General features: G+C 38.5%; 1 long non-coding RNA gene across 1 annotated transcript; it reads right to left on the reverse strand.

Moving 5' to 3' along the window:
* Positions 1-1,829: 1,829 nt before the first annotated feature.
* On the reverse strand, positions 1,830-13,880 carry LOC141278112 (uncharacterized). The gene is made up of 4 exons (XR_012330425.1): positions 12,721-13,880; positions 10,302-10,479; positions 4,586-4,826; positions 1,830-4,192 (listed from the first exon to the last, which is right to left on the reverse strand). It is a non-coding gene; the product is annotated as an uncharacterized lncRNA (long non-coding RNA).
* Positions 13,881-14,161: the final 281 nt, after the last annotated feature.

The following is a 14,161-nucleotide window of genomic DNA, read 5'->3' on the forward strand; positions in this document are numbered from 1 at the left end:
TGCTCCACAAGAGAAGCCACTGCAATGAAAAGCCCGTGCACCGCAACGAAGAGTAGCCTCCACTCGCCACAACTAGAGAAAGCCCACGCAACAAAGACCTAACGCAGCCAAAAATAAATAAATAAAATAAATTTATTAAGGAAAAAAGACATGATTTTTGCCCACAAGAACTGTAATTAAGGAGGCAACATGTAAAATTAAATCATGTATTGATACAACACAGAAGAGTTACTGCCAGTTAGGTCATGAGTAAGTGAAAAATGATACAGTCAAGAGCTGTAGGATTACCATGGACCAGTCAGAAAAGGCTTCACAGAGGACATAGAAATAGAAGTAAGTCCTGAAGGATGGCAAGATTTTCTAGGTGAAAAGGAAGGGGAAATACATTTTAGGCAGACAAAGGAAATAGGTATGGTGAGTTGTTCAAGAGGGTACCTGCCTTTATCTGTGGTTGGTTTGTTCTCTATCCAAAACTTATTTCATGCCTTCACTTTTTCTTAAAACCAACTCTAGCCCTTCCCTCTCAGCTAAAAACCTTGCCTCAGTCAAGAGGAACAAGCCAGCAGTGAAGACATGGTTTCCCACCACCAAATGTCTGAATCTGCTGTACCTGTTTCTCTCCTTGCCTGCCTCCCGCTGGGTTGAATTGGGCGGTATTCCTTCGGGTGTGTCTTGGCTTCTGTTCCGATCAGGGCACTCACATCACTTGCTTCATCAGTTCTCTCCTCTGCTGTTTCTTCAACCTCTCCCCTTTCTTTCTATGCCATTCAGATGCTCTGTTTTCATATCTTATAAAGCATAAGAGCAAACCAAAACTCTAAACATCCACATTTCCCCCCATCTACTCTTTTATTTCTTTACGTTCCATTCAAGACCAAACCTCTTCAAAAAGAGTTGTCTGCATATATGGTCTCCACTTTCTTACCTCTCATTTTCTCCAGAGTATGTAAAGTACACTTACAGTTTAAGGAGGAATAATAAGCAACCATGTGCCCCACACCTTGCTTTATGAACAGACCATTCCTCATCTGTGACACCCACTGTGGCTCCTCTGATTACATTTACTTCTCTCCCTCAGAGGTAACCACTATTCTAAATTTTCTCTTCATCATTCCCTTGTTTGTATTACAATTTTGCACTGTTTAGTTTTGCCTCTTTTTAAATTTATGTAAATGGAATCATACTATATATATTCTTCCATGACCTTTTATTTAAAAACTTTAAAATTCATCCATGCAGATGAGTGAAACCATAGTTCATTAATTTTTATTACTGTATAATATCCTATAGTATGAATACCATAATCTATCTATTTGCCAGTTAGTAGACATTTAGATTGTCTAATATTTATATGTTCTTATATCCAATAGGTATACTGTTTTGTAAAATTGTGTTGAAGCCTAGTGAAAATGGACTTCCAAACATTTGTGATTCTTTCTAATGTTGTAAAAATAGATTTCATATCTTGGCTGTATTAAAATAAAAATGTATGGTCTGTTTATGACATGAAAAATTATTATCAGTTCTTAGGCTATGGTTATAATTTCTACCTTATCTTTGAAATTATTTTACCACGTCAAAAAATATAGTGAACTTGTAAGATTTTTGGGAAAAAAGAAAGGAGATTTTAAATTACATGTTAATGAAAATTGTAAAATATTTTTTCATCAAAATCGAGTTTAGAAGGTAATAAATTGTTCTCTTTGAAGTTTTTGTTAGATTTTAATAGCAACTCACTTTCAAAAACAATCACGGCAAATACTGTTTCTCTCAATCCATTAAAAGTTGCCATTTTTCAAAATGGAAACTTTAAAATAGATATTCCAGAGCTCATAAGAAATGCTAAAATAAGAAAAAAATGCTAGGAATCATTTTGAACAGAAGTTAAAAACATTTTTAAACAACAACAAAAACTCTTTTTGGCACTCTTTAAGGCACAAATATCAATGCACGTTGATGTTTAAATCACTCAACTTTATTTCAGATTAAACTAGGCTTGCTTGTATTCATGGCAACATTAAACTTTAATTTATAACTATATGCCTAGCAATAGGTTTTCTTTTGAAGCCACGTAAAAAAATACTGTTTGGGGTATACTTGACAGCACACGTCCCAGATTTGCAATCCATGTTGTAGTATATCATTTTCTTTAAAATTAGAGAACTTCTAGGTTTTCAATATTTTTAAAAAATATTTATTTATTTATTTAGGCTGTGCCAGCTCTTAGTTGCGGCACGTGGGACCTAGTTCCCCGACCAGGTATCCAACCCAGGCCCCCTGCACTGGGAGCGCGAAGTCTCACCCACTGGCGTGCCAGGGAAGTCCCTCAATATGTTTTGTTTGCAGCACTTACTATCTCATGTTCTCATTGAGTCATTCACTTGCTTTCTGTGCTGCTGCTGGTCTTTTCATCTGACATTTTTGTCCATTTATGACTTACTTTTTTAATGACTTTACTGCCACTTTAGTGGTCCCCAAAAGCAATTCAATGATGTGACCTGGGTATTGTTTCTGGTGCCAACCTCTAAAGTTGATTCTCTGGTTTTCTGGAGATTCTTTGGTCCATTTATTATCTTTTAATAAATTTATTTTAATTTAAGCTTAAACTTGTTCAGAGTAACTTCTGTTATTTGCAATTAACAACCCTGCTTAATACAGTTCTAAGTGATGATTACAAGTAAAATTAGTGAGATTGGCACCAAGTGATATAGAGGAAACATTTTGAGCTGGGCAAAAATAAGTTAAAGCATTCAGTGGAAATTGACTGGTTATATACAGTTACAGGAAATAGTATTGTATATTTTATTATTATTTGTAATTTTGTGTTCTACATTGTTTAATCAGTAAAAGTCTTAATAAACTTATGTATACACACACACATTTTTCAGAGAGCCAATTATTACTACCACACTGAATATATGGCAAACACATGACTTCACCTTTCTAAAATCTTAAAATTTTGGAATTGCAAAACATTTAACCCATGGGTTTTGCATAATGGATTGTTAACTTGTTCATTTCAGCACAACACAGTTTCCTAATCTAACAGAAAAGATATGCAAGAAAATAGCATTTCTACTGGATCAAGTGGCCTGGTTAAAATGATTTGACATCCTGGTTTGACAAGATTGGAGATTATTCATATTTGTCTTGAATTTTACAAGGTTCAAATCAAATAGCAGAAGTTTTCAGAAAATAATTTTACTTGCCCTCAATATTACCTTTTTTTTTCTGGGACTCTCTCTCCAATCTGTTTGAGATTTTAAATATAATTGGCTGACATAATATTTAAACAACTGCCAAATCAACATGGGTCATTACCAGAAAAAACATCATTTCTTGTAAATTCCACATCTGTTTAGGCTTCTTCTCTATTAAAGTAATGTAACTTAATCCTAAAAGATCTGAAAAGCTTATTTATTCACAGTATTCTGTATACTTTCCAGAAAAAGAGTCAAGTCAAAAGGTACCCCCTTTTCCCTTCAGTGTTGTAGCCTACTATGAAGAAACAGAACATCTTTCTCTTGAGAAAAGTTGAGTGTAATAATATTTTACTGGCAAAAGAAAGAAGGAAAATATTAGTTTAAATTGGGTCAAGAGCATAAAATTTCTACTGGCCGAAAGTCATACCGAAATGAAATGAAATTTTAAGGAGAAAACAATCAAAGCTAAAATATCCTTTGAAATATGCATGTCATTCTTATCGAAGAGGAAAAAAATACATGTAGGAGCTATATAACTTTGAAAATGATTACACATAAATTATTTGATTTTCCCAAGACCTCAGAAAGGGACATTATGCAATCTTCCACTAATCACACTTATAGAAGAATTAACATAAACTAAAATGTACATTTATTGATTTATAATGGTTGATATATCTTTCCAGTGACCACATATTTGGTCTTCTCCACCTAAGACTCCCCATCCCTTTTAAGAAGATACCCTGGAAATAGTAGTTTATTTGGTAAATATGAAGTCAAACCAAAGAGAGAAGGATAGTTTTCAGGGATGTTTCACTCACAATTAACTGTAGTTATCCCACAATATAGAATACCTCTTGAGTGAACAGAATATTCTTACCTGTTTGACTCAAGGTTGTTCTTCTCTGGACAGTGTTAAATATACACTGCTAACTCTTGATCTTTGTATCATCATCCTTCCAGATCACACACTTTGAGTCAACATGTACCTTTTTCAGATTTGTAACAAAACAAAAAATCATAGTTTCAGTCCTTGGGAAGCTTATGGAGAACTTAGGCAAGTAATTCAACTTATTACAAGATTATATGATATATATTATGATCAGAACCAGCCAGAAACATGGTGGACCCTGAGAAAGCTAGTTAGATATTTGGTTCCCCTTCAAACTGATGTTCTTTAAGCATTTGTTCCACTTTCCTTTTGGGGAGAGACCACAGTTTTTGCACAGACCCCCCACCACAAGCACAATGCAGGGAAGGACAGAGAAGGACACCTATTGGCAGAGGTTCCCTCTCCTGTGCTGTCCTAAGCAGCTCAGCTTGGACTCCTAACTTGCATACCTTACTAGCAAAACAAAAACATGGAAACTAACCAAACTCACCCTCTTTGAAAGGCAGTTTAGAAATCCTTTATTCAAGCATATTCTTGGGTCTTCTGACCTCTGATTCCTAGAACCTTGTTGAAGTAGTCCTTCTAAGCACCAGTGGTATTGATAAACATTATATTCTCTCTGCAATGTTCCCAACGACGTGTAAATCTTTTTGAAGGCTGGTGCCCTGGACAACGCCTGGATGGCTCTTGCCTAGTCTGCTTCAGGCCATGATCATGTTTTAGACCTGGGGCTATGGATGGGAGAGAGTCATAGATATCAGACTGAGGGATTAAAGAAGGCATTCTAGAAGAGATGATTACGTGGGAGTCAAAGTTTAAAAGTCAAGTGACAGTTATGTAGGTGAATTGGTGAGCAGAGGAAACAACATGGCGGCGAGTAGGGACGTATCACTCAGCTTGCCTGGAACAAAACATGTATGTATGGGGTTGTGAAGATGAAGCTAGAAAATCAGGCAGGATCCATGAGTTTACACGTTTCTGAAAGCTATGAGATATCACTGAGGAATTTTAAGTAGAATACCATAATTAACTCTTTATTTTAGAAAGATCATGCTAGCAACTGGGTGGGGTGGGGGGATGAGACTCACAGACCTGAGACCCATTAACAGGCCAGAGTATACGCTGCAGTCGTGGAACCAGAAGGAGTATTTTCAAGAAATACTTAGGACGTCGCTTTATAGGATTTGATGACAGATTAAATGAGAAGGGCATGGAGAAAGATTCAAGTTTGTAAACTAGATGGATGGTTTCACCATTCACAGAAATCAAGAATATAGTAGGATGAGCAGACTTGGTGATGAGTAGAATGGAGAGGAAATGCTGATGGTTTTGCATGCCTAACTCACTAGACACTTAATTTTCACTCTAATTTTCCATCACATCTTGAAATAAATAGTCTCCAAACCCTCTTCAAAGAAGAGAAAGTAAAGCGACTCACTTACTAATGAAAGCATGTGGGGATTTGGAGAACTTTCACCTCCAAACAAATGCATCTCTGTTTCTCCCCTAACACACACCCAAACCTGTCTTGCTCTTCTTTCCTCCTGTCTTTCCTTATCATGTTCTACTAAAAATGCTTCCTAAATCCTGCCCATCTATCTGTCAACATTTTCAAGTTGCAAATCAGAATTCACTTCATTTAAATTATTCCCTGAGCAACCACCATTCCTGTTCATTTTAGCTTTAGCATTTATATGCTCTTCTGTAGTTAACCTGCTAAAATCCTGGCTTTCTTTCTAATAAATAAGTATCATTTAAAAAATTGATTATAAAATTCTTTACAAGTTCAAATTCTTTGACATCAGCCAAAGTACCAGTGTATTATTGTCTAAAGGATAAAGTCTTAGTTAATTGACTTCTTGGTATACTTCATTCTGATAACTGACAATAGAACAGATAACACAATAAATTATTGGATTTTAAGCTTGTTGGGCAGCCTTCTTTATGTAATGGGACATTTTGACATGCAGTCACTTTCTAAGGTACAGAGTATTATAGGATATTTCAGATTATTTGTGGGTACCTTTTTTTTTTTTTTTAATCTCTAATTTTTTTTTTTTTGGCTGTACCTCTCAGCATGTGGGATCTTAGTTCCCCAACCAGGGATCAACCTGTGCCCCCTGCAGTGGAAACGCGGAGTCTTAACCATCGGACAGCCAGGGAAGTCCCTGTGGGTACCATTGTTGTTCAATATCTACTCACAATTTTTTGGTTTGTTTTCTAGGATAAGGTGTCACAGGAAATGGTTTCCCTTTAAAAGGAATTGTTTTACTTTTTTGGTTATCAGGAAAGATGATAGAAGTCTGATAGTTGTCTGAAGGATTCCCATGAAATTTACACTTTAAACAGACATGGAACGGTGCTGTGTCCCCACTTCCCCATGCTATAGTGCTGCCTAGCACATGTTGTGATCTCCACTTTTAATAGTAAGTGAATTAGGCATTAGACATTTGTTTAACTCTTAAGGAACTTAGGTTTACACTTAAAAGATACTCTTATTACAGTATCAGTGAGTACCTTTCTCATCTGTACAGGCCTCTATTTTTTAATCTGTTTCTTAATCTTAATCTCTTAATCTTAAAATTGGTATATACTTGTTACGGGGATCTGGTAAATTGATGTATGTGAGAAGATTTTTAAGGAATACATCATATTATTCTTAGGGTGCCGTAAAAAAAAAAAAAAAAAAAAGGACATCGAAAAACAGGGACTTCCCTGATGGTCCAGTGATTAGGGCTCCGCACTTTCACTGCCATGGGCCTGGGTTCAACCCCTTGTCGGGGAATGAAGATTCCACAAGCCACGTAGTGTGGCAAAAAAAAAAAAAAAAAGATATTCTTAGGGTGCCATTATGAATACTGCCTTAAATTTTGTTTGTTTGTTTTTGCGGTACGCGGGCCTCTCACTGTTGTGGCCTCTCCCGTTGCGCAGCACAGGCTCCAGACGCGCAGGCTCAGCGGCCATGGCTCACGCGCCCAGCCGCTCTGCGGCATGTGGGATCTTCCCGGACCGGGGCACGAACCCGTGTCCCCTGCATCGGCAGGCGGACTCTCAACCACTGCGCCACCAGGGAAGCCCCTGCCTTAAATTTTGAGAGAACTGAGAAGCACGTTGATTTTTTTTTCTTTTTTTAAGTAGTAGTTTTCTTTTCTGAGAATGATTTAATGTATTCAAGAAAAATCCCTGCAATCCTATTAGGTTGATTTCTGAAATGAATGCCAGTTTTTGACACTGGAATAGAATGGAACAATATGATCTTAAATGCACACTTTTGTTTCAAACTATGGTTTTTTTTTCTTTCAGTAGTTCATGAATGCTATCTGTTTCTCATAATGTCAGTGATGTGGAATGACCTGGACATTATTTCCAGAAACTGTTTAAATCAGTCTTTGGTTTGATTTAGCACTGATTAAAGCCTTGCTCATCTTCTCAGCATCCTTTTTTGTCAAGAGTAAAAGGATTAAAAAAAAAAAAAAACTGCAAGAGGATGTGGAGCAGTGCTTAACCAATGCTGTGGAGGGGGGGGTTATTAATTATTATGATTCAATCTGGCTGTTTCCTTTTCTTCACAGGGGAAATGAGAAATCTCCTGGTGGTACAATCAGAATGCTACTAGAAGCCATATCTTTGCAAAGCCAAAATGATCTATTTAAAACTTAGATACATTGTATCAAGTACAGAATTAATCTCACTGACACAAAAGAGGAATTCACGATCAATAGTATCATGGGCTTTTTTTTTATATATATATCTTCATTGGAGTATAATTGCTTCACAATACTGTGTTAGTTCCTGTTGCATAACAAAGCGAAACAGCCATATGCATACACACGTCCCCACATCCCCTCCCTCTTGAGCCTCCCTCCCACCCTCCCTATCCCACCCTTGTAGGTCATTGCAAAGCACCGAGCTGATCTCCCTGTGCTATGCAGCTGCTTCCCACCAGCCAACTAGTTTACATTTGGTAGTGTATGTATATATCATGGACTTTTGATGAGAGCGTTATTTCAATCATTAGAACTATCACCTCCATTTTCTTGTGTGGGTGGTAAGCTCTAATTCCATAATTTAAAGGTTTTCTTGCATTTTACCACCTTTATAATATCCCAGAGGTGAAAAACTTTTCCTGTATGCTTTATAGAGGCAGTTCTGAAGCTGGATCACCTGTATCCAGGCCCTGGTTCCAAAACCAGCTTTAAGACCCTGGGAAAGTTACTAAATCTTCCTGTGCCTCGGCTGCTCATCTAGAACATATGGATAAAAATACCTGCCTGCTCGGGTTGTGAGAACAACAGGAGATAGTACCTATGAAGCACCACAACCCTTTGCTTTCTCCAAAAACATGACCCTTCCAAAGGCTAAGCCTAAAATAATTTTGTTCTGTAAAATACTGAAATCTCACTATACCGTTCCTTAAACAAACTTTTTTTTTTAAACCAAACTGCTGTGTTGTATTCCAGCCAAAACATTTATTTACTGAAGTGCCCAAAGGTCTTTAAATTAAGTCATATATGTTAGTTTCAACATCCTAGAAATTCACAATGTTTCAGTAGAAGGTATTTTATTTAGGTGGAGAAAAAATGACATTTTGTCATTTTCAAGTTGCGGCCAAATCAGTAGACTCTCACTTTGCCTTCCGCCAACTAAAATTAGTTTTTGGCAACAAGATTCAGGGTTATTAACTCTGAAGCTGCTGGCAGTTTAAGTTTTTATCTATCTAAATTCTTATAGCTCAGGGAACAGAAAAACCCAATTTTTCCTCTTATAAATTTAATCCAATGTGAACACAAATTTTCAAGTTTCACTCAGGGATGCCAATTCTTTTCGTGTTCAGTTTTTCCACGATGAAGCTCTTTTGGACGCTAGTGAGCAGGATTAAACCTCAGGAGCAAGTGAGGCCACCTGAAAGTGCCTCATTGTCTTGTAGTCTTTCTGGGTCACTCAGTATTTGATTATCCAGACTAATTGTGGGCAAGGAAAGCATGAATAATCAAATTGTACAGACAAGCTCTTGTATCTTATTTTGGCTGACGGCTTCATCCTTCTTCTCAAACCTTTTTTCCAGAAGAGCTAACAAGGAAAGTAGAGCTTTGTTTCCTGTCTTTGCTTGACTTCCTCTGTCCTTTCAAAAAAGTATTTACAAATGACATGATGTCTTCCTCCCAAGTGTCCCCTTCCCAGCCATAAAGAAGTGGCATCAACAATATGCCTAGGTAGTAATTCCCTGAAAAGGTGGACTTGCATGTTCTAGAACTTTCTGGTATAAAAAGGAAGACAGAACTTAAGCCTGAACTTGGCTTCTGGCTTTTTCTTTTCTTGATCATTTTCCAACAGTGTTAAAGGCTATTTTCTTCTTTCTTCCCATTACAGGATTTTTGGCACCTCAGACGTAATAATGGAAATAAACATTTAACAGATGGTCCCAGCAGTTTCCCTGACATACACGCATAGTACAAAAGGAAAGCATGTATAATGGAGTTGATTAGATCTTATTTTATTTCTCACAGAATATTTTCCTGGTCACATTTTTCATTTTTTTGTTTATGCTTTTTATTTCCGTGGTCCCTGACACACAGTTTCTGAATCATTTCTCAAGGTCAAGACCCTGTTCCTCCCTTTGCCCCCTCTCTGCACCACACAGAAAGTGTATCATAGTAACAGCACAAATGGCTTCACCACAGCAGCTCTGCAGAGGTTCTGCGGGGAAACTTAGGGAGTGTTCCCACATCTGCATCTGGTTCTCTCGTGAAACCAGAGGTCATAGGGTGGAAGTAAGCCAAGGAAATATTAGCAACAGGGGGAAGAAAGGAAAGAATTGAAAGAATATACTAAGGGGTTTTCACTGATTAGCAGGGAAAAAAGATCCTAGTGTAAAAATGTCAGCCTCAGGTAAGAGGGACAACAAATACTCCTGGGTGAAGCAGTCTGTGTGTTCACATTCCCGCAGAACTCTGTTGGGTCCCTTCCTGAAAGTTGGAGAGAGATCACTAAGCTGCTGAAGCGAACAGGGCAGAAGCAGGGGTCTTGAGGGGCTGAGGACAAATCCAGCTCACCTTTCTGCATTAAGACCTATCCCGGTGATCCTCTGAAATGAGACTGTAATGCGCCATTGTGACACCTAGTGGCTGGCAGCTGTATCTGCATCAGCAAGGTACACATTTATAAAATAATGTTATTTTTGATTTATAAAAATGGAAAAAACTTACCTTAAGCTGCAAGATCACAGTGTAATCACCCGAGAACAGAGCAGAAAGCCAGTTGTCTTTAGTCACTGATTTGAAAGCTACATTTCTTAGGATTCTTAGATAGAATGTGCAGAAGCAGGTGGACGGAAATGTCAAATCCTTGGCAAGGTCCGTTACTATTTAATATCTGTCGTAGAGGCTAAGGAAATAAGTGAGAAAATGTTCCCTTAGTTTAACAACTTGATAAGAGGAAGAAGACAAAAAGTCAACCTCAATCAAGCCTTCTCACCTGGAAAGTAAAGAGGCAAGTATGTTAATAAAGGCTAACTGTTGTAGGTCCTGATAGTAGGCGGCCTCGCTTGGGCCTTTCAGATTTTTCCTTCTTCATATCTCCTTGTTTAAGTATTTAATATTCTTATATTTGTGGGATGATGCACAGTACTGACTGAACATTTCTAAATCCTTAGGAATACTCACCTAAGTGGATACATTTAGACCGATAATGGGCTTAATAAAGTACTGGAGAAAATGAAGTCGGAGGAATCAAATTTTCAATTAGGTGCCAATTTTCTGTCATCCTCCACTCTCAATGGTAGAGGCAGTGGCTAGCTCAGTGAAACGAGGTGACTTAAGGTTCATAGGACAATCATAATAATATTAACAATATTATCTTCCTTTTTTTTTTACTGTGCCAAAATTTATTTAACCAATTTTCTATTGTTGGACAGTTTAAAATATTTTGATTGTTGCAAATTAATAAGCATCCTTGCACATAATGCTCTGTACCCAGCACTGATACTTTGTTTTAAAAATTATAATGAAATATTTAAAACACATACAATACAGAAATCATTAAAACAATACTTGCGTACCCAGGACTCTACTCAAGAATATTTCTAAAACTCTAATGGCTTTTTTAAAAAAAACTTATTTATTTAATTAATTTATTTTCCTTATATTTTTTGGCTGCGTCAGGTCTTAGTTGCGGCACACGAGATCTTTTTCATTTCGGCCCGCGGTCTACTTGGGCTTCTCTCCAGTTGTGGTATGCCGGTTTCCTCTCTCTAGTTGTGGCGTACGGGCTCCAGAGTAAGTGGGCTCTGTAGTTTGTGGCACACAGGCTCTCTAGTTGACGCATGTTAAGCTCAATAGTTGTGGCATGCGGGCCTAGTTGCCCCGTGGCACATGGGATCTTAGTTCCCGGACCAGGGATTGAACCCACATCCCCTGCATTGGAAGGCGTATTCTTTACCTTTGGACCACCAGGGGAGTCCCTACTTAAGAATTTGATCTTTACCAATACAGTTGGAGGCTTCACGCATTCTTCTCCATCCCATCTCCTTTCTTATCCCAATGGTAACCTTCTCCTGAAGTCAGTGTGTAACATTCTCCCACATTCCTTTATACTTTCACTACATGGTGTGTATCTCTAAGCCACACACATATTAACTCGTTAACGTAACTTTCTTGATTGCAAATGTAATGCATGCTCACTGTGGAAAGGTTGGCAAGATAATGCGGTACAAACAGAAGTATAAATAAAAATACAAACAAAATTGTTGCCCCAAACACAACATTATGAAATAGTAACCATTGTTAGTATTTTGATCTATTTTGCTCCTTTTATTACACACTTTACAAAATCAATTGGGTTTAAAACGATTGCTTTAAAATGAATGGGGCTGGGACTTCACTGGTGGAGCAGTGGTTAAGAATCCGCCTGCCAAAGCAGGGGACACGGGTTCAATCCCTCGTCGGGGAAGGTCCCACATGCCGCGGAGCAACTAAGCCCGTGCACCACAACTACTGAGCCTGCACTCTAGAGTCCGTGAGCCACAACTACTGAGCCCACGTGCCACAACTACTGAAGCCAACGCGCCTAGAGCCCATGCTTTGCAACAAGAGAAGCCACCGCAATGAGAAGCCTGCGCACCGCAACAAAGAGTAGTCCCTGCTCGCCTCATCTAGAGAAAGCGCGCACAGCAACAAAGACCCAACACAGCCAAAAATAAATAAGTAAATTTAAAAAAAAAATGAATGGGGCTGTTGCATTTACAAGGTGCTTTTGTTTCCTATCTCACTCAGTTCCCCCGCATCCCTGTGAAGTCGGTGATGTACTTTTATCTCCACTTTAGAGATGAGGAACAGAGGTCCTGAGAGATGAGTCCGTATCTGAAGTTCTCTCAGCTCTCTCAGTGAAGGAACCAGAACTCACATCTGGATCTTTGGATTCGGAGTCCGGTGATTTTTCTGTTAAAATATCCTAGTGTCACCACCATTCTCCCTCACTGAGGTCCCTAAGAATCAATGATGGTCCTTCCTTCTCACTCTGTCTCCCTGCCCTCTCGTGACCTCTTTTTAGTTTAAGTGCCATCTATTTTAAATCAATTTTGCCTGTGTTCAAAAGTTGAGTGGGGAGAAGAAATACAGTGTGATTTACCTCAGAGGCCGCATCTCAAAGAAATGGTCCTGGTTTTCAACTGCTACTGCTGCTGTTACCCAGCTTTCTTCCCAGCGTGCATTCCAAGTAGAGGCACAGCTTTTACATGACGTTATCAGAAAGGTCCGCACTTCCAAAATATGCTTCAATTACTCCTATGTAGTAGAATCTCTCTCCGTGGACATGAGCTCCAGGGAGCAAATAAATTGGCAAGAAAAAGTGGGGGGGATTTCCATTAAGATGGCTCTAGATTTGGTCTAAGTTGGAATGTTAACAAACAGAAGATTCCACAGAAATACTGATGATCAAAAAGTTATCTTTTTTTTTTTGCAGGGGGATTTTATTATATTCCTTTTTGCGTGGTTGATAAAAGGACACAGTGAAGCTCTTTTATGTCTCTTTTCAGCTGCTCTTTTTTTACTGTCACTAAAGACATCTCCAAACATTATGATTCATCCGTCTACTCCTGCAGCACTGCCAACCTTCTTTTCTATTAGAGAAATTCCAGCCACCAACTAAAGCATCTCTAGCACGGCAGGTGTGAGAGAGACTCTGGAAATGCTTACGGAATAGTTGTTTTCCGGTGGCGTCAGTTTTATTATGTTGCTCATACACAGAAGTTGAGGATGTTACATCTTTATCCACCATCATCATTATAACACGTGTCAGACAGTACAGCATAACCACCACATTCCTGGTACTGTCTTTAGACTCCTTTGAGGTAATCGTTATCTCCATTTTTCAGTGGAGGAAACTGAGGCTCAGGGTGGTTAATCAACTAGTCTGAGTTCACCTTGTTAGTAACAGAGTCAGAATTTGAATGCAGGTCTGTCTGCAAAGAGTGGTCCATTTGTGAAGCGCTTCTGTCACGTGCCATGTACTATAAGCTATACAGAGGTGACAACACCTGCCTGTTACCCCAGGAGTTCCCAGTTCAACGGAAAGAAAAAGACACACAGAGAAACAATTGCAGTGCAGACCCAGTGTGGGAATTGTTATTAAGAAGGACTAGAAACATGTCGTGTGAGCCTAGGGGAAGATTAACTCATATTTGGGGGAGGGTTAATCTGGGGAAAATTAGGGATTGGAGGAGGGCCTTGAAAAGATCAGACTTCATCAGGTATCACTATGGAGTAGCTCCCATAAAGAGAACATTATACATGTAAGTCTGGAGTTGGGAGAGTACGTCGTTGTTGTTTAGGTAATTGTAAGTGGCTATACTGCCAGCCCCTCTGCCTGTCCTCTATCATTCAAGTTTTTAAAAATTTATCTTTTAAATTAATTTTTATTGGAGTATAGCTGCTTTACAACGTTGCATTAGTTTCTGCTGTACAGCAAAGTGAATCAGCTGTATGTATACATATATCCCCTCTTTTTTGGATTTCCTTCCCATTTAGGTCACCACAGAGCACTGAGTAGAGTTCCCTGTGCTATACAGTAG

This window comes from Tursiops truncatus, chromosome 2, assembly GCF_011762595.2.
Source record: "Tursiops truncatus isolate mTurTru1 chromosome 2, mTurTru1.mat.Y, whole genome shotgun sequence".
NCBI classification, from domain to species: domain Eukaryota; kingdom Metazoa; phylum Chordata; class Mammalia; order Artiodactyla; family Delphinidae; genus Tursiops; species Tursiops truncatus.